Below are 22,293 nucleotides of genomic sequence, written 5' to 3' on the forward strand. Positions count from 1 at the left end.
CCTTCCCTCAAAGTCTTCCAGTCTATAGGAATTATCAAATTTTCTGATGAAAAATATCAAGAAGACCAAGGATAAAAGGAGATTGAGGTCCATAGTTAGAAATGGCAGCTTTCATTTCTTTTTAAAAATTTAATTTGTAAGGCATTAAATTGGACATTATTGCCACCATTTGAAAACTGAGCATTAGGAGCAAAAGAAGCACAAATAATTGGAAACAGATCCAGCTCCTTAAATTTTTTTTTTAATTAAAAGTATATATAATATATAATAATACTCATATCCCCAAATATAAAGAATCTCAACATATTAATAAGAAAAGGCAAATAACCCAACCAAAAGTAGCAGAACAAGGAAATGACAATAAACCTATATGTCCAACATCATTACTCACTAGGAAATATGTATATTAATACCAAATTGAGAATCATTACATACACAATACAATGGTTAAAATTTAAAAACACAGAAAATATCAAGAGGTAGTTAATGTGTTAAGCAGCTCGAATACTCAACTTCTGTTTGGAGTGTAAATTGGTGGAACCTATGCACCCCTATAACATAACAATTTCCTAGCTGGGGTTATTAATACTATATTAATATTAATAGTTAATATTAATGTGCTTATTTATTGACTATTGAAATACTCATAATATTTTAACAAACAATAAGATATACATATACACTGGTTTTGACATATTAAACAGGTGTTTAGTATAAATTTAAAGTATGTCTGATGTGAACAGGGCTTCAACTTTGCCAAACAAAGGTAAAGATAAGGAAGCTGGGGGGTTGGAGGCACTGGAAAATCCTCTTTTAACAGGGCAGAAGGAAAAGAAACAGGGAAAGCTCACAAAGGTGAATTAGAAGAATGTATCTGTAATATTTGTTGAAGCATTTCCATAATACACTGCAGGTCAGAATTTCCCTTAGAAGAAGGAAGAGCTGGCTTTTTCTCTTCTCCCCCTTTTGCTACCCCCACCATCCTCTGTTATCCTGGCACAAATGGGCTCCATTTCAGATTTATTTATTTATTTATTTTTTCCAAATCCTCAGATACCTTTCCTCCTGTGGCTACATTACCACACTCTGAATCAGTCTCAAGTAACTCTAATGTCTGAGTGATAGAGTCACACAAGGTCCACAATTTTAGAGGCATAATATCCCCTAACTGGAGAGCTCTAAGCAGAGTTTTTACTACCTGTAACCATTCTCTGCGATTCAGCTGCACTTTAGTCTGATACTGAAACCAGTAACAATGTTGTTCAACATAAGCAAACAATCACTTCAAAGTCTTTTTCTTTCACTTCTACTCCTATAGACAGCAACAGTCCTTGAAACAGCCGTAAATATTCTGAGGCCAGAGAGATGGAATTACCCATAATGAAAGCTTAAGAAGGTTCCCCTTAACAATATCTGGGCCTTACCCGCCCCTAGGGGGTTCCCCTTCTTGTTCTCCCCTACTCACCCATGCTGACCCTGCTCGCTGCGCCACTTTTTGGGGTCCGTGCCAGGGGTGGTGGAGAATGAAAGAACACACAAAAGACAAGGACACACAGAGAACATGGTGGCCGCACTCAGAGCCTCCGCCTCACTTTGTTTATACTCCATAAACCCCACGTCAGCAGAAAGAATGCAATGCAAAACAAACTTTCTTTTCCCACATGTAACCTTCTACTCAGTTCTTTGTTTCTATGCTCTTCCTTATCTGCCCGCCTTCTTGGCGCCTACAGTAGTTCATTAAAAGTTCAATTGGAGATACTGTCCTTGAGCCCTATCTATTCTCAGCATACTGTTTTCAAAGGCCCCTGCAGTTTGCTGAGAATTATGGTTTCTAGCTTCATCCATGTCCCTGCAAAAGACATGAACTCATCCCTTTTTATGGCTGCATAGCATTCTGTGGTGTATATATGCCACATTTTCTTTATCCAGTCTATCATTGATGGGCATTTGGGTTGGTTCCAAATCTTTGCTATTGTGAATAGTGCTGCAATAAACATATGTATGCATGTGTCTTTACAGTAGAACGATTTATAATCCTTTGGGTATATACCCAATAATGGGATTGCTGGGTCAAATGGTATTTTTGGTTCTACATCCTTGAGGAATCGCCATACTGTCTTCCACAATGGTTGAACTAGTTTACACTCCCACCAATAGCGTAAAAGCATTCCTATTTCTCCACATCCTCTCCAGCATCTGTTGTTTCCTGACTTTTTAATAATCACCATTCTAACTGGCATGAGATGATATCTCATTGTGGTTTTGATTTGCATTTCTCTAATGACCAGTAATGATGACCTTCTTTTCATATGTTTGTTGGCTACATAAATGTCTTCTTTTGAAAAGTGTCTGTTCATACCCTTTGCTCACTTTTTGATGGGGTTGTTTGTTTGTTTTTTTTTTTTCTTGTAAATTTGTTTAAGTTCTTTGTAGATTCTGGATATTAGCCTTTTGTCAGATGAATAGATTGCAAAAATTTTCTCCCATTCTGTAGGTTGCCTGTTCACTCGGATGATAGTTTCTTTCACTGTGCAGAAGCTCTTTAGTTTAATTAGATCCCATTAGTCAATTTTGGCTTTTGTTGCAATTGCCTTTGGTGTTTTGGTCATGAAGTCTTTACCCATGCCTATGTTTTGAATGGTATTGCCTAGATTTTCTTCTAGGGTTTTTATGGTTTCAAGTGTTACATTTAGGTCTTTAATCCATCTTCAGTTAATTTTTGTAGAAGGTGTAAGGAAGGGGTCCAGTTTTCCCAAGACCATTTATTAAATAGGGAATCCTTTCCCCATTACTTGTTTTTGTCAGGTTTGTCAACGATCAGATGGTTGTAGATGTGTGGCATTACTTCTGAGGCCTCTGTTCTGTTCCATTGGTCTATATCTCTGTTTTGGTACCAGTACCGTGCTGTTTTTGGTTACTGTAGCTTTGTAGTATAGTTTGAAGTCAGGTAGCATGATGCCTCCAGCTTTGTTCTTTTTGCTTAGGATTGTCTTGGCTATACGGGCTCTTTTTTTGGTTTCATATAAATTTTATTTTATTTATTTATTTATTTATTTATTTATTTATTTATTGAGACAGAGTCTTGCTCTGTCGCCCAGGCTGGGGTGCAGTGGCCGGATCTCAGCTCACTGCAAGCTCCGCCTCCCGGGTTTAGACCATTCTCCTGCCTCAGCCTCCCGAGTAGCTGGGACTACAGGCGCCCGCCACCTCGCCCGGCTAGTTTTTTGTATTTTTTAGTAGAGACGGGGTTTCACCGTGTTAGCCAGGATGGTCTCGATCTCCTGACCTCGTGATCCGCCCGTCTCGGCCTCCCAAAGTGCTGGGATTACAGGCTTGAGCCACCGCGCCCGGCCGGTTTCATATAAATTTTAAAGTAGTTTTTTCTAATTCTGTGAAGAATGCCAATGGTAATTTAATGGAAATAACAGTGAATCTATAAATTACTTTGGGCAGTATGGCCATTTTCACAATATTGATTCTATCCATGAGCATGGAATGTTCTTCCATTTGTTTGTGTCCTCTCTTATTTCCTTGAGCAGTGGTTTGTAGTTCTCCTTGAAGAGTTCCTTCACACCCCTTGTAAGTGGTATTCCTAGGTATTTTAGTCTCTTTGTAGCAATTGTGAATGGGAGTTCATTCATGATTTGGCTCTCTGTTTGTCTGTTTTTGGTGTACAGGAATGCTTGTGATTTTTGCACATTGATTTTGCATCCTGAGACATTGCTGAAGTTGCTTATCAGCTTAAGGCGATTCTGGGCTGAGACAATGGGGTTTTCTAAATATACAATCATGTCACCTTCAAACAAAGACAATTTGACTCCTCTCTTCCTATTTGAATACCCTTTATTTCTTTCTCTTGCCTGATTGCAGAACTTCCAATACTATGTTGAATAGGAGTGTGAGAAAGGACATCCTTGTCTTGTGCCAGTTTTCAAATGGAATACTTCTGACTATTATCTTCATCCTGCTAGTGAGCTCTTGAGTCAGAAGGCCCAGCTAAGATTTCTGACCCATGGAAACAGAGATAATATATGTTGTTGTTTTATGCCACCAAATTGTGGGCTAATTTGTAACACAGAGATAGATAACTAATACATCTTTACTGGTGCTGAAGTTATATATTATATATACAATATATTATATATTATATATGTAATATAGTATTATATATTGAGAGCAGTGGCAGAATGTCCTGTTTCTCAAGACATGCAAACAATTGCCACAGGAAGTGGCAAATGGCCTCATTGCACCTCTGTTCTAAATGTGATGATAACATAAGTAAAGATATGTCTTCACTTTTTAGCTTAAATACATAGGGTTCATAAAACTGACCAAACTTTAAGGTGATTTGGAATGACTTTTAATTACATGAGATATTTCTGACTGCTTGGAAATGGTTCACTATGGACTAGAGAATATGCATACATCTCAGAATAAAATATGTTTGGAGCTTGAAATCAGAATTATTTCATGATATGATATCTCCCTCTGCAAAACTCATTTGTATTGATAGAACCACCATTTTAAAAAATTAGAAAAGGAGGTAATAAGGTCATTTCATCCATTCCATTTTTGCTTTCTTCATTTTCACCCAGTATTATATTTTTTGCTCTTTAGTAGCTGCAAAACATGGACTATAAATAAAGTATACAAAAATATTTATGTCAATAAAATAGAAAGTCTTGAAGGAAACTTAAAAGAAAGGGCCTTGTTAAAATTTTGGGCCAGGATGCACCAACTCCTATGAAATCAAAATACATTCATGAATTTTAGAATCTGTTAGAAACTCCCTGCATTTCTAAGGCTGGGCACAGTGGTTCAAGCCTGTAATCCCCAGCACTTTAGGAGGCCAAAGCGGATGGGTCACTTGAGCTCAGGAGCTCAAGAAAAGCCTGGGCAACATGGTGAGACCCCAGCTCTCTCTCTCTCTCTCTTTCTCTCTCTAAATATATATATATATATATATACACACACACACACACACACTTATATATATACACACACACATATATACATTTATATATACATGTTATTTATATATATATATATATATATATATATATATATATATATATATCCCTGCATTTCTACTCTATCAATACCTATATTCCCAAATTTAATTCCAGAAAATTAGGTAGATACCAAAATGGAGTGAAGCTAGGCAGTTGGATGTTGGATATAAGAGTCTAGAGCTCAGGAGAAGGATTCAGGCTGTATGAGATCTCCAAGGGAGTGGTAGAGATAAAGAAGAAAAGAGCCCCAAGGCTATAGACTGATAAGCTCCAGTATTAAGATGGTGAAAAGAAAAGGAGCAACTCACAAAGAAAACTAAGGAGATCTGGCTCAGTCTCATTCAAAGCAGCCTTCACTGGGAGGGATAGAACATTCCTGCTGACTCCTAAAGATTGTGTCCTTGGTTCTTCCTATCCTCTCTGCATGCTCCCACTCTTACTTATCTCATTTAGCCCTATGATCATTAACATTCATCCTCATGAAAATTACTCCAAACTCTGTCTCTATTCCTACCTTTGGGACAGCTTTACCTGGCTATCTATACCCAGATGGTGTCTCAGTGAAACATATCCCAAATCAAACTAATTGCCTTAAATCTCCACAGAGATGCCATCTTCTCCTAAGAGACTTCCCTTGAGCAATTTTGATGTGATCTTCTCCTAAAAGGCTTCCCTTGAACTATGTATCTATAAAAGCCTTCTACCCTTTCCCCCAAATGTTCTCTATCTCCTTAGGTTGTTTTATTTTTGGTAATAGTATTTCCTAATACTCAACATTGTATTATGAATTTATGTCTGTTTAAATTCTCTCTCTTGCTCTAAAATAGATGCCCTATGAGGACAGGGATGTAGATTCTTTGATTCCTTGATGTATCCTCAGCTCCTAAAATGGTCTCTGGCCAAAATAAGAGCTCAATAAATACTTCCTGATTCAGATTTTTTTAAGCTTCTCATTGCCAGATTTTAAAAAATAAATTTATAATTTTGGAGCCCAGGTAACAAAACCAAAAATAGATAAATGGGACTGCATCAAACTAAAAACCTTCTGCATAGTAAAGAAAACAACTAACAGAGTAGAGACAAATTATGGAATGAGAGAAAATATCTGCAAATTATACACCTAATAAGGGGTTAATATCCAAAATATTTAGAGAACTCAAACAACTCAACAAGAAGAAGACAAATAACCCAAATAAAATTTTAAAAATGGGCAAAGGAGATGAATAGACATTTCTCAAAAGATGACATACAAATGGCCAACAGGTATATGAAGAATTGCTCAACATCACTAATTGGGGAAATGTAAATTGAAACCACAATGAAATATCAACTCATGCCTGTTGGAATGGCTATTATCGAAAAGACATAAAATAAGTATTGTCAAGTATATGGAGAAAAGGAACTCTTGTATAATATTGTCAGAATATAAATTAGTATAGCCATTATGGAAAATAGTATGGAGGTTCCTCAAAATATTAAAAATAGAACAACCATATGATTCAGCAGCCCCACTTCTGGATATATAACCAAAGGAAGTGAAATCAATACGTCCCATGTTCATTACAGCACTATTTACAACAGTCACAAATGGAATTAACCTCATGTTCATGGATGGATGGATGAATAAGTTTTTAAAGTACTATTCAGTCTTCCATTAGCATTCATATTTCCTTGTCATTTTTAACAACGTGGATAAACCTGGAGGACACTAGCTAAATGAAATAACCCAGGCACAGAAAGACAAATATTGCATGATCTCACTCATATGTGGAATCTTAAAAAGTCAAACTCATGGCCGGCAGCGGTGGCTCACACCTATAATCCCAGCCCTTTGGGAGGCCGAGGCGGGCGGATCACGAGGTCAGGAGATTGAGACCATCCTGGCTAACACGGTGAAACCCCGTCTCTACTAAAAATGCAAAAAATTAGTCAGGCGTGGTGCGGGTGCCCATAGTCCCAGCTAGTCGGGAGACTGAGGCAGGAGAATCGCTTGAATCCAGGAGGCGGAGCTTGCAGTGAGCCGAGGTCGCGCCACGGTACTCCAGCCTGGGAAACAGAGTGAGACTCCTTCTCAAAAAAAAAAAAAAAAAGTCTAACTCATAGAAGCAGAAGTAGAATACTGGATGCCAGGGGCTGGAGAATGGCAGGAGGGAAGAAGACAGAGAGATAGTGGTCAAAGGGTACAAAATTCAGTTAAGATCAATAGGTAGTTCTGGAAATCTAATAGACAGCATGGTAACCATAGTTAATAATGTACTTGAGAGTTGCTAAAAGAGTAAAGCTTAAATGTGCTCACCATTGTATCACAATATCATGCATACTGTGTTTTTTCTTCCTTCTTGATGATTCAGGGTTTCTTCCTTTATAGTTCCCGTCCTGCTCAGAGAGGGTCAGTTTGTTATCCTTTTAGGGCAGGTATGCTAATGACAAATTATCTTTGTTTTACTTTGAGAATGTTTTGATTTCTGCTTCATTCCTGAGGATATTTTTGCTGGGACTATGATTCTGGGTCGACAGTTTCTTTCTTTCAGCATTTGGAAAATGTTATGCCACTTTCTTCTCGCCTCCATGGTTTCTAATGAGAAATACATCATTATTTGATTTGTTTTCCCGTCTTAGGTAAGGTTTTGTTTCCCTCTCACTGCTTTCAAGGTATCTTTCTTTGTCTTTAATTTTTAGAAGTTTGAAATGATGTGTCTTGGTGTGATATCTTTTTAACTTATCCTGTTTGGGGTTCGCTGAGCTTCTTGCAACTGTTAAATCATATCTTTTGTCAAATTTAGGAAGTTTTCAGCCGTTATTTCTTAAAGTACTTTTTCAGCCCCATCTTCTTTTTCATCTCTCTTCGGTACTCTGATGACGTGAATGTTAGGCCTTTCATTATAGTCTGACCAGTTCTAATGTAAGAAACGTCATTCGGATAAAGTGCAAGGTTGGAGTTTACCATTTTTCTTATAGTTGCAGCTAGGCACTTGCACCAGCGTATACACAAAAAGAAATCTGTGCCCACTGTGAATCTATTTCTCTCACAATCCAGTGACCTTCTATTTGAGCTCCCATATCCCTCCCATATTAAAGGCAGGCGGGGACTTCACAGCATTTAATGGGCTCTTTATCTCCTAAAGAAACATTTACAAAAGAGTTATAGAAAAGGCAAAATGAAATTTGGAATAATGGAAATAATTTTTAGAGAAAAAGATCAAAAAAGCGGTAAAAAAGAATAAATATAGTGCATTGTTAAAAGGCTGGCTTGAACATAACACTCCCTCAAAGAGGCTTGAAGAGAAATCAAATGGTGTTCAAAATTCCTAATACAGCCTTCACAACAGTGATTTCCACTTGATTAACAGCTGGAAAGCCCTCTTATGCAAGCAGTTTGAACCTCCCTTATTGAATACAGTGCTTACGGCTAAAAAGTTTATTCACGTTTACAAGATGACCACATCCCTCACTTACATAAGCTCTGTTTCCTGCATTTGTGGGTTTGTGCCATTGCTGCTTCTTGATTGACAAGTGCAGGGTCTAGTGGGCACTCCTGGACCATACCATAAAGTGCCCTCCAAACCCCAAAGTGCTTCTAAAACCCTCTGAACTTCCTCTGTGTTAACAATTTTCACATTTTGCTGATACTCCCCCTTGAACATCTGTCTCCCAAATTGACCCTGTGTTCTGTGAGGTCTGTTGCAAATCCCATCTTTTTTACTGAGCCCCAGTGTCTGGCACGTAGGGGACACTCAATAAATGTTTTGTCTAATAAATTTATGAATGAACAAGATCTCTCTGTACGTATAGAAAAAGATCTACACACTCCAAACTCTATACATTCATTCATTCAGTCATTTATTTCAAAAGGTTTTTACTGAATGCCTCCTATGTGCCAGGTGAGGTGCCAGACACTGAAAGTATAAGAAAAAAAAAGAATGTGATTTATTTTCTAATGAGGAACTCCCATGTCAGACTTGTGCTCCCAAATATTGGCCTGAGCTCCCACATCTGCCCCTAGATCAAGAACTGGAAAACTTGACCATTTCCTTCTTTTGTAAATAAAGTTTTGTTGGGGAATAATCACACTCATTTGGGTACTGCCTATAGCTACTTTCATGCTACAATGACCTGCAATGCTTAAAATACTTAAAATCTCTCTCTATATAGGAAAATTTTACCAATCCCTGCCCTAAATCACAAATTGCAGAATGTCGTTTGGATACACCCTCTGCTTGCCTGGAAATACCTACAGTGTCAAACAGGCAAGATCATGGCTCAATCCTTCAACCAACACTTGCAGTCAATTTTATTGGGGGATATTAAATTAATAGACAAAATATAAGCATTTGCCACCCCCCCAAAAATCCTCAGATCACATATCACTCACTGCTAATCAAAGCCCCTGATTTTACTGCAATGTGTTCTATCTGCATTAAACTCACAGAATGGATATAACCAAAGGTGGTCTGCAGTCAGCATTCAGGACAATTGTTTCGGCTCCATCACTTAGCAGTGGGGAATACTTTATGTTTAGGCACGTGCAATATACAGCTCACATTCCATTGACCTTGAAGTCAGAGCATGTTTGGAATGTTTGAGGAAAAGCCAGGGGTTCAACAAGGCTGGAAAAGAGTGATATGGTTTGGCTGTGTCCGCACCCAAATCTCACCTTGAAATGTAGCAATTCCCACATGTCAAGGGTGGGGCCAGGTGGAGATAACTGAAACTTGGGGGTGGTTTCCCCATACTATTCTCACAGTAGTGAATAAGTCTCACAAGATCTGATGGTTTTATAAATGGGAGTCCCCCTGCCCATGTTCTCTCTTGCCTGATGCCACATAAGAGATCCCTTTGCTCTTTCTTCGTCTTCTGCCATGATTGTGAGGCCTCTCCAGCCATGTGGAACTGAGAGTCCATTAAGCCTCTGTCCTTTGTAAATTACCCAGTCTTGGGTATGTCTTTATTAGCAGCATGAGAACTGACTGATATAGGGAGTGACGGGGTGCACTAGGAGATAAGAAGGGGCAAAGGGCAGGCTTCTCTGAGGACTTGGATTTCCACTTCAAGTGAGATGGAAACCACTGAAGGATTTTGAGCAGAGGAGTGATCTATCTGACTTGTGTTCTGAGATGATCACTCTGGTTGATGTGTGGGGATTAGATAGTAGGGGTGAGAGTGAAAGCAGGGCCATGGGAGGAGGCCAGTGAGACTCAGCACTGAACCTGTCACACAGTGGGTGCTCCTGAGATGGCAACTGTAATTATCATTATGAACTTGACATACCTGCCTGGCTTACTTTTCACTGCTTGATCATCAAACTGGTGAGTATCTCTTGTGGAAATAAAAAGATAAATTGGGCCGGGCATGGTGGCTCACACCTGTAATCCCACCACTTTGGGAGGCCAAGGCAGGCAGATCACCTGAGGTCGGGAGTTCGAGACCAGCCTGACCAGCATGGAGAAACCCCATCTCTACTAAAAATACAAAATTAGCCAGACGTGGTGGTGCATGCTTATAATCCCAGCTACCCGGGAGGCTGAGGCAGGAGAATCTCTTGAACCTGGGAGGCGGAAGTTGCAGTGAGCTGATATCACACCACTGCACTCCAGCCTGGGCAACAAGGGCAAAACTCCATCTCAAAAATAATAATAATAATAATAATAATAATAATAATAATAATAATAAAATATATAAGTAAAAAATAAAATGAGTCTAAGTTTCCTTTTGTAGTTTAAAAACTGGCCATAAATTCAATTCCCTAAGAAAGGTTTCATGTTTAACCAATTATATAAGAGGTTCCTATGGAAAGATCTTTGAAAGATGGGCTCCTGTTTGTAGGTAAGAATTCCAGTGTGGTTGTAAAAGCAAGTCTCTTGTTTTGTAGTCACACCTAGGCCTATGAGATGCAAAACTCAGAAGAGAGAAAAGGAAAACCCTCTATTACCATTTTACGAGTTCACATAGCCAGAGCAAAATAGTTTTGCTTCAGAAAACTTCTAATCATTAAGGCAGCCTTGGAGTTAATTTTTCCCACTTGTCAGTCCTTGTGGCTACCTCAGCAAATGCTTTTTAATTCTTTTTAAGGAGATGCTGCATCCATTGACTGTCTAGCCCTCCACCCTAAGGAGAAGTCTGCACAGGCTTCATAACAAGGCACCCTTCTCAAACCACTGGCTTTCTAAATTAGCAGAAGCGCTTCTGCAAAAGCAACATGGTATTAATGTAGCAGAAGCCACAAAGATGCCAGAAACACTATTCCTTTGCATTCATTCTAAGGCAATAATCAGAATAAATAGTTATATGCAAGAAGATGCTTTCGGCAACATGTCCTAAAGAATGGTAAAAATGTGAGAAGTGAACTAATTACTTAACAATGTGGAATAGTTTAATAACGTATGAAATATTAGGCAGAGGAACATTTTAAATATGAAGGCTTCAGAAACATAGAAAATATTTTTGGCATGATGTTACGCAAAAAAAGCAGGACACAAAATAGACATTGCTTTGTGGTCACGAGTATATAAAATATTTATGTGTCGTTAGAGATGGGTGGAAAATGAGCAAAAAATGAAAATTATTACTTGAAGGTGCTGGAAATAGAATTTTTCACTTCAAAATATTTGTTGATGTTGTTGCTATGACAACTTTTCCATAAAACCGTTTAAAATAATTAAATAAATCAAAAGTACCAAAGATGCAGACTCCCTAAGGCTGGGCAAAATGATCCATTCTCTCACACACTGCGTACCAAGTGTTTTCTTCCCCCATTGCTTAAGCACAGATTATAGATCACCTGCTGACATTTGTCTTCTCACTTAAGGCAGAAAGCTGCTGCTCCCTGGTAAGTCTTCAGAATGTGACCCACAAGCATCAAAGCGTCCAAACCAGCATAGCCAGAGCTGGAAACACTTGACGCCTCCACCTGGAATTTTATAATGACTCATCTCCTGTCCGTAGAAACGGGGTCTGGATGGATGAAAAAGTTTGAGTTAGATCCCTTTACCTATGGGAACCATATGGTCTATGCTTTTGAATAATCAGTCATTTAAGCCAGACTAAGCTTGTAAACAAATTCATTTTTTTCTGCCCCATGGTAACCCATTCATCTATTTATTCATTCAGTCCCCAAGCCTGGATGAAACAGCTTTCATTTGTCCAGAATTTGCTCTGCATTAAAGAAGTAAGATGTATCAGAAATAATCTCATCAAGAAGCTCAAAAGGGAACTGGGAAAGACAAATACATCTTCAATTTTGTATAATGAGTTACAGTCTTGCTTTCATCATTTGGGAAATGGAGGAAGGAGTTCCTACTTCACAAAGTTAAGGGAGGATTTATTGAAATGTCACATGTAAAAAGCCTTCAGGAAATAGATAGTGACTCAGGAAATGTGTCTTTCTTTCCTGTTGACATTTCATGCTGAGCTGCTGTCATCAGTCTAACATGGAGGAGGAAGGGAACTCCAGGGATTTTGCCAATGACAGGCAGGGAAGAGTCCTTAGAAGCAGAAATGTTCATGCTAAGCCTGGGTGGATGGGTGGGATTCCTCCAGGGGGAAGAGAGGGGACAGGATCATTCCAGACTGAAGAAACTGTGTGCACATGTATGGACGGGGTGGGACTGTGCTACATGCATGCCCCTCCGTGGGTATTGCTCTAGCATGCTTTACTTGCTTGGAGTTCAAGATTAGGTTACATTACTTTCAACATTCTGTGAGAATAAACAGAGACCAAGCAAATGAAAACAAGCAAAGACTACTTATTCAAAATTTGCAACTGCAAGACAGTCAGTCACCATGACTTGTATTTGGCAGAAAATCAAAGGCAGGCAGAGGAGTGGGAAAACTTTACTGGCCCAGCACACTTCCGCTGTGCAACTCTGAATGGAAAAACTTTATCATGGAAGAAAGAGAAGCCTTCAGGTATCCCCTGATCAGAGGCTGTTGGCCTAAGGGAGCTACAGTTGAGCTAATTAGAAGCAGGACATCCTAGGAGGTTGGTTAGGAGTGCATATTTGGGCTTCTCTAGTTGGTCCTGAGTTGAAGTGAGGACAAAAATTAGGGAAACTGTCAGTTTTAATCAAGTCTACTTTGGAGTTACTATTTGCCTTCCTGGATTATTGCTAGAGATGGTAGTCTGACTTCCTATAAGTGTGACATAGCAGGCTGGCTTCCTGGGACTGGTTACTATAGATAATCAGTTGGTTTCCTGGGCTGGTTACTGTAGATAACCAGCTGGCTTCCTGGGCTGGTTACCGTAGATAACCAGCTGGCTTCCTGGGCTGGTTACTACAGATAATCAGTTGGCTTCCTGGGTTGGTTACCATAACCGATTGGCTTCCTGGGCTGGTTACTATGGATAATTGGTTGACTTCCTGGGCTGGTTACTATAGATAATCAGTTGGCTTCCTGGGCAGGTTGCTGCAGATTATGAGGGAGTCCTATTTTTATACATGGTCTGGCCATTGTCTGTTTATATATTCACTCTGTCAAGTTAAATTAAATGCCCTGCATCCTCCATCTCGTTTGGAGGAAAAATGTCATTTTTTCTCCCAGGAGCTCACCATAGGGCCCACTTGTGTCTAAAGGGTTAATTTTGAAAGTCTCCAGGGAGCCAAAACATAGGCATAGGCATAGCCCTCCTGAGTATGGCAGATGCCCCCACCACCACCCCAGACCCCAAGTACACTCTGTCAGCCCAGAACATGATTCATTGCTTTGCCTCTAGTCCTCCCTGACATCCTGGCAGTCTGGTAAGACCTGAAATTTTCCCTCTGGCCTTTTCTGGTGTTGTGCTTGGACCCAGTTTGTGTTCTGTCTGAAGGCACATGCTTGGTCCTCCTGCCTGGCTGCCAGAGCCAGAACTCAATTCATTCTTAGCAAATAGGCTTGGATTAATAATTGGCAGCAACTTTGACCATGATTTTGCAAAATACGTATTTTTTCCACAGATGGGTTTTTTTTTATTTCCCTGTACCAAGAAAAAAATGAAATAACTTTTTCCCACCAAATGCACTTCTGTGAAAAGTTTGATTAATAACAGAGTCTGGACCTACTGTTTTCTGATGAGTTGACTTTGTGCATGGATAGAGCTTAGATAACTGAGAGAGTCGGGAGTTAATGTGCCCTTTGGATGGTCTCTTTGAAAATCAGATGTCTCAACTGCAATTTTGGCAAATGCTGGGCTGCAGTCAATTCTGGGATGAATTCTCTGACAGGTGCCTAAAATGACAATATTCTGGGCTATTGATTAAAGCATAATCCATACGTTTTAGATGCCAGATGTGTGAGCAAGCAAAGTCAACCTATAGTTGAGAAAACCTGGGAGCCTGACTGATATTTGCCCCAGATAGACTGCTGGGGGATCTGGCAGTAAATGAAGTATTATTTTGGGAGGGTTAGGTCATAAAGCACGAAAGAGGTCATTTTGTCTTGAAAAGATAGAAAGAGCATTCAAAAATAAGTTTTAATCTGCTTGGGTCTCAATCAGCTTATTTTTAAAAAGTGACTTGACCTTCAATTTGAGAAAATAATTGTGTACTAAATGTCTGCCTGACTTTAATTTTAAAAATAAAAGACAGATACATTTAAAGTAAGCAAAATATAAAATAGTGGGTAACTATTGTATATTGGCTGCTCCTCAGAACACTGCTTTGAAGCAGGGCAGAACTGTTGGCTGATGAAATAGACCCTCTGCCTCAAAGGAGATGTGTCCTCAGCTTACACATTAACCCACTGTCTGCAAAACACTTGCATTAGCTCGTTTTCATGCTGCTGATTAAGACATACCAGAGTCTGGGAAGAAAAAGTTTAATGGACTTACAGTTCTAGGTGGTTGGGGAAACCTCACAATCATGGCAGAAGGCAAGGAGGAACAAGTCACATCTTACATGGATGGCAGTGGGCAAAGAGAGCTTGTGCAGGGAAACTCCTGTTTTTAAAACCATCAGATATCCTGAGACTTATTTACTATCACAAGAACAGCACAGGAAAGACCTGGCCCCATGATTCGATTATCTCCCACCCATTCCCTCCCACAACATGTGGGAATTCAAGATGAGATTTGGGTGGAGACACAGTCAAACCATATCAACACTAGGCTTTATTCTATGGTAGATGAGAGAAAGGTGACATTTGTCTAAAACAGTGGTTCTCAAGTAGGGCCATTCTGCTTCCCAGGGCACATTGGGCAATGTCTGGAGACATTTTTGGTTGTCACACCTTAGGAAGTGCTTCTGGCATCTAGTGAGTAGAGGCAGAGACCCTGTAACCCTTCTATCATGCACAGCACAGCCCCCACCACAAGGCATTGTCTGGCCCCAAATGTCAATTGTGCAAAGGAGGTTGAGAAGCACTGGTCTCAAGTGAGCTATCCACTCCATTCTCTGAGGAAGCTAAAATTGCTGGTGAGGGCAGCTGGCTCTGGAATGTATTGGACAGAAGGGGGAGACAGCCAGAGACTGCAAGTTCTGGCAGGAAGTGGATTATGGGCTGGCGATTGCTACCATCCTCCTCCTCACTATCACATCACCACTCCTGCCTCACCTTCCTGGGATGCCCATGTATCAGGCACCACATTCCTTGCCTGGAAAATCCATGACTCTTGACCTCCGTATGTTGGTCCCTCTGCCTGAATATCCCACTGCCCCTTTCTTTCTGGAAAAATCCTATCTCTTAAGACCCTACTGAAATGCTAGACACCTCCATTGTGACACCCTCTGTGAACCCCCCTTCACATCCTCCCTGCCCTTCTAGGCAGAGAAGATTCTCCCCCTCCTCTGTCTCCCATGATAGCACTTATCACATTTTATTGTGATGATTTGTTTCCATTTTAGAGAAATCTGAGCTCCTGGAAATTAGGCATGGTGTCTTTCCCATCTTTGTCTTCCTAAGACCTGGCATCATGTCTAGCACTTAGTAGGTGAATGATAATTTTCTGCCAACTTACTTCTTTAAAAAGATCCCCACATACTATGTCTTTCCCACAGGGAGTACAAATTTCATAAACAGAGAGCAACAGCTTTTGTTGTGACTCAGAGAAAATATGTGTTGTCGGGGTTGCATGTAAATCTCCTAGCACAATGCCTGACACATGGATTTATTAAATGAGCATTGTTTCCTTTCAGCTTCCCTTCAAAGCAGCTAGGGTAGCTCAATGAAAAGCGTGGCACAGCCTTAGGGCACATGCAGGGATGAAGGTATCCTCACACACTGCTATGATTAAGACTGGCTATTGTCACTGAGCAAAGTATCTTCTGCCCAATTCTTACCATAGACTGTAACCCCATCCTCGACCTGTACATGTGTGGCAAAGGAGACCAGAGAAATGCACAACCAGATCCATCCAGACCCTTCATCACGCACAGGTGCAGCTGGCAAGAGGCTGCTCAGGCAGCGTCTGTGTCTCTAGCCTCCTTGAATCTAACCATGGGTACGGGACTGGTTCTCAGCAGTCCAGTGTGAGCGGATGTGATCTATACGCCACTGGCCCAAAGCTTTTAAAAAGGAGGCATGTCTCCTCCCTGCTCTGTCTCCTTTTCTGCTGGCCAGGTGCAGACAGCAGCGAGGCCCTGGGAAATGGCAAAGTCACAGGAAAGGTTGAGTCCGGGTCCCTGAATCCCTGCATTGAGGGAGGCACTGCCAGAAACTTGGGACCATTACACTAATATGAAAGAAGCTGCTACTGTAACTTATATGTTCTACAGTCAATTTGTTACAGTTATTTAGCTTACCTTAATTAATTCACCATATTTTTACAACTAAAACAAGTAGAACCGTGTTCAAGGTGACAAATGGCATAATGCTTCTCTCCTCTCCCTCACTAAAATGATGCCAAGAAATAACAGCAAGGACAGGAGGGGGCCAATCAGAGTAGGAGAGTGCTGAGCAGCGTCCCAGGAGAGAGGAAGCAGATGAAAGAGCACTGACCACTGAAACAGGGTGGAGCATGCCGCATCCAGACCCATTGCCCCATGTGGAGTGAGACTGAAGTGTCTTTAGGGTTCTTACCCGCTAGAGTCCCAGGGACCCTCCAGACTTGGAAACTGCTTGTGGTTCAATGGAGAGCAAGAGAGAGGAGCGAGGTATAAAATTGGAGTGTTATTTAATGGTCAGTATGTGGGACAAAATGACCCACAACAATCCCTCCAATCCAGTGCTCAGAATGTCCAGCAGCCAGGCATTTAGCATCCCCTACCCCACTAACATAAAGAAGGTTATTCTCTAATGAGACCAAACAAGCTGTCTAAGACTAACCAGGACAGTTAGTGTGAGTGTTAATATCTCTGATAAACTGCATTCTGATATTAAGAGGAGCTACCAGCAGAAGGGACAGCTCCCTTCCCACTCATCCTAAAGTGAAGCCCGTTGGTCAATAAGCTCTATTCCCCTTGCCAGAGCTCTGAGGCCTCCTCTTTACTGATTTTGATATGAATATGAATAAGTAAGCAAGGGTCTCCAGAAACTTGAAAACAAACTGAAATGTCAGAGAAAGACGAAGAGAAGCAAACTGTCAAGGAAACAGAAATTTAAAGAACCAAAGAGGCCCTTGCTGCCAAAATCGTACAATGATATTGTCAGAAAAACTAGAGAAGATACAGCATGTATGAATAGGATGCTATGAGAAAGAGATGATCAAAGAGCAAGAATGGAATTTTGGAAATTTAAAATGTGGTTACTGAGGCAAATCTCCTATGGAGAAGAATTTCAGATAAATTATGTAGATAGTTGACCCTCCAGTTGGGGACCATAAATTCCCACTCCTTGAGTGTGGACTGTGCATAGTGACTTCCTTCCAAAAAGCACAGTGTGGAAGGGGTAAGAGTAGGAAAAGCATAACTCTCCAGCGGAGAAACTTAACAAACACAGGCTCAGCCAGGTGATCAAGGTCAACATCAAATATCATAAATCATGTTGATAGAATGTTCTCTTGACATGGCATGATGCAAATGGCACTTTACCGCTGTGATCCTCCTCCCAGTAACTCACTGCCCCAGTAACATCAAGAGAAAAACATTAGATAAATTCAAATAGTGGGCCATCCTACAAATCATCTGATCAGTATTCCTCAAAACAGTCAAGGTCATCAAAAGCAAGGAAAGTCTGAGAAACTGCTATGGTTAAGAGGAGCCTGAAGAGACAATGCAATTACATGTAATGTGGTAGCTTGCATAAGGTCCTGGTCAAGAAAAAGAGCAGTAGATAAAAGCTAAGTACGTCTATATAAGCCATGAGCTTTGGTTAAGAATAATGTATGAATTATTTAGCCTACCTTAATTAATTCAATTGTGACCAGTGTCACTTACTAATGTAAGATGTTACTAATAGGAGAAATGGGGTACATGGTATATGGGAACTCTTTGTATGGTCTTTTCAATGTTTTGGTAAATCTAAAACTGTTCAAAATAATAAAGTCTGTTTTAAAATGTGGTTACAGAATTCAGAAAGTTGATAGACAAACTGAAAGAGAAAGTTGAGAAATTTTTCCAAACAATAGTACCAGAAGATGAGGAATAGGGAGATAGCAGTGAAAAGGCAAGCAGTAGAAATAGTTAATTTAGTTGATTCACCTATCTACTAATACAGGTTCTAGAAAGCAAAAATAAGGAAAAATTGAGGGGAAGAAATTGTCAGAGAAAGAGTGCAGGAACATTTATGAAATAAGACATGAGTCTTCGAAGTGAAAGTCTATCCACTGAAATATATATATTTCATACACACACACACCAGGATAAATGAAAAAAATTAATAACCAGAATGTCCAGTTGCATTGTTTGAAGAGACGCAATTCTGCTATAGGAGAAAAGAAAACAAATGGGATGTGAATGAAACACTTAAGATATCTTAAGTACAGATTAGGTAGTAAGTGGAATATGTCTGTATTATACACAGAAGGGATGGAAGAACCAAAAGATAATTAATATTCATGAGGCACTAAATATATATAAGTCATCACCTGGATACAAAATAGTCATGATATATTGAATATTCACCATGCTCAGTGAATACTGAGAAATTGCTGAATATACATGAGACAAGATGTATTTAGTATTCAGAGGCCTAATCCAACCACCCATTAGCAACATCATTTTGGCTTCACATGTCCTCTGCTCAAGAAACAGTACTGAAACCCACAGCCTCTAACCAGGCTAATTGACTAGCTATAGCTATGGCCAGGCATACCTGTCCTGCATCTCTCCAACAAGGCAAGTCTGTGTCATGGCCCTGGGGGGCTTCCATCTCTGGGATCCCTGGCCTAAACACTATCCAGCTTTGGTCCTACTAACCTACCATCAGTGGGGAAGGCTGTTGTGGCAGAGGGAGAGAGAGAGAGAGAGAAAGAAAGAGAGAGAAGAGAGAAGAGACACATGTAGATTGCATACCCAGGACCAGTAGTGTGATTCTTCTACCCTGCTTGCAACATTTCTTAAGGATTAACTTACAAACTTACATACTTGATTTCCCTTAGCCTTTTGTCTTTATGCATTACGTTTTGAATTGATTTAATAAGCTGTGTGATCCCCACATTTTTATTTAGTCTGCGAGTCTATCTCTTCTGTGAGTCGTGGAGGAAGAAGTACACTGATGATTTATCTGCCAGGAAGTATGTTTGAAGGCTACGTTGCATCTGAGCAGTTATTGACATGACAATCCCCAGGCACATCATTATGGAATTTCAGAAAATTAGAGATAAAGGAAACCTCGTAATGCTTTCAGAAAGACAAAAGAGTTCACTTACAAAGAAACAAGAATTACGCAAAAGGCTTCTCATTAACTGCAACTGAGGCTAAAAGACAAATGAGAAATGCCTCCAAAGAAGCGAAAGAAAATTATTTGCAATCTAAAATTCTATACGCTACCAAAATATCAGTAAAGTGACATAATAAAGTTACTGTCAGGTTTTCAAGGATCCTTAAAGTTTACCTCCTCCACATTCTTTGTCAGAAGATACTTGAGGATGTGATCTGGCAAAATGAAGGAGTAAACAAAAAGCCAGGATGACATGGGACACAGGAAACTGGAAAACAAGGGGTAAGGTTGTTTCCAGAGATATGATACTATGTGTGAGGCTTAAAAAGGCAATAAACACAAAAAGCAGGGGGAGAAAAGGCAATCAGAACAACAGAAAAAAACAAACAAACCTACATAATGTAGAAAAATGTAATCAAAGCCAACTATTTGACCCTGTAATGAACAATCTGTATGTACTCTTAACGATGTAACCATGATTTACTAACTTTGTACAGTTAGACTGAACCCACGTACAAACCTTCATTATGCACACAGAAAGCAATCTAAATGTTTCAGCCATGATGATGTTAGTGGAAAACTACAAATGGCAAAGGTAGGGGATAAAGTGAGAGATAAAACCTGCAGTAAGGAGTAAGGAGACTATTTTCATCTTATAAAGAGCGAAGTTGAGAAATAATTCCTGTACTTGATAACTCAAGAAATAATGATGTAAATATTTGAAGTTTCAAAAGTAACCAACATAGGAAAGAAAAAAGAATATTATAACTATTTGAGAATGAATGGCAGAAGAACTGTTTCAGATGAGCTAATCCCTCATCTGTCAGAGCTGGAAATTAGTAGATAATTTCTAAAATTGATAAGGAGTATAGTCGTATACTTACTGACATGGAGGAGCCATGAAAAGAATTCAAAACAGATACTAATAATTATCTCTTCTTCCCAAGCTGAACTGGGGAAGATGTTGGCCAGAGACAGGGTGCATTGTGTTCCAAGTCCTTGTATAAGACACTTCCTTTTTCTTTTCCTTTCTTTCTTTCTTTTTTGAGACAGAGTTTCACTCTGTCACCCAGGCCGGAGTGCAGTGGTGCAATCACAGCTGACTGCAGCCTCAACCTCCCAGGCTCAAGTGATTCTCTCACCCCAGTCTCCTGAGTAGGTGGGACTACAGGCACATGCCACTAGGCCTGGCTAATTTTTGTATTTTTCTAGAGATGGAATCTCACCATGTTGCCCAGACTGATCTCGAACTCCTGTGCTCAAGTGATCCACCCACCTAGGCCTCCCAAAGTGCTGAGAATACAGGTGTGAGTCACTGCACCCAGCCCCTTGTATATGATTTTTATAAAACAGTGTGCTCATGTTGCTTTGATAGATATTTGTATCCTCCTCACTCTAGGCAGCACTAGGCAGCTGGCTCAGCATCTTCCCATTGAGCCAGCCACAAGGACTGGAGCTGAGATATTGTACATGCCCTCACATATGAAGCAAGCCTTGCTTAAGTTTAAATGCACAGCACAAAAATCATTTTCTAGCTGTCAAGATTTTACACTTATAACTTCAGTCCCACATTCTGTAAAATATTGGTTTCTACTGAGAGAAGACACCAAAAACAAAATGGAAAAAATTAATCTTGTTCAACCGCTTCATCATGCATCACAAGTTCTTTCCTCTCCAGAATGTCCTCTTCTATCCACACCCAGCCCCACCACCTCCACTACCTCAGACACACGCACACACGCACGCTCAATCTGTTCACCCTTCCAAGAATTTTCACAATGTTTTCCCTCTCTGAGGGCCTTCTCACACCCATGCCCACCAGACACATGCACACACACACACACACATGCACTCACATACACATACACTGTCGATCTGTTCACACTTTCAATGCTTTTCACATTGTTTTCCCTCTCTGATGGCCCTCTCACACCCATGCTCACCAGACACAGACACACTCACACACACACACTCTCACAGACATACTCTCACACAGACACTCACACACACTCTCACACACAGACACACTCTCTCACACACTCACACACACTCACACACACTCACACACTCACACACACTGTCTCACACACTCACGCACACTCTCTCACACAGACACACTCTCACACAGACACACACACTCTCTCACACAGACACACACTCTCACACAGACACACACACTCTCTCACACAGACACACACTCTCTCTCACACAGACACACACTCTCACACAGACACACACTCACACACACTCACACAGACACACACACTCTCACACACTCACACACACTCACACACTCACACTGTACACACACACACTCTCACACAGACACACACACACAGACACACACACTCTCACACACTCACACACACTCTCACACAGACACACACACACTCTCTCACATACACACTCTCACACAGACACACACACTCTCTCACACAGACACTCACACACTCACTCTTGCAAACTCCTAGTCCTCTTACTATCATTTTTATGGCACTTGGCCCATGGTAGAGCCTTGAAAAAATACTTAGTGTGTAACTGTGTCAGGCCA

The 22,293-nt window shown here is 40.3% G+C and overlaps 1 long non-coding RNA gene across 1 annotated transcript in view; it reads right to left on the bottom strand.

Moving 5' to 3' along the window:
• Positions 1 to 1,793, bottom strand: part of LOC105499576 (uncharacterized) — a 38,632-nt gene extending 36,839 nt beyond the window's left edge. Inside the window, exon 1 of the long non-coding RNA XR_011621176.1 lies at positions 1,466 to 1,793. This is a non-coding gene — a long non-coding RNA (uncharacterized lncRNA). The remainder of the gene's footprint in view (positions 1 to 1,465) is intronic.
• Between the last annotated feature and the right edge of the window lie 20,500 nt (positions 1,794 to 22,293).

This window comes from Macaca nemestrina, chromosome 3, assembly GCF_043159975.1.
Source record: "Macaca nemestrina isolate mMacNem1 chromosome 3, mMacNem.hap1, whole genome shotgun sequence".
Lineage (NCBI taxonomy): Eukaryota > Metazoa > Chordata > Mammalia > Primates > Cercopithecidae > Macaca > Macaca nemestrina.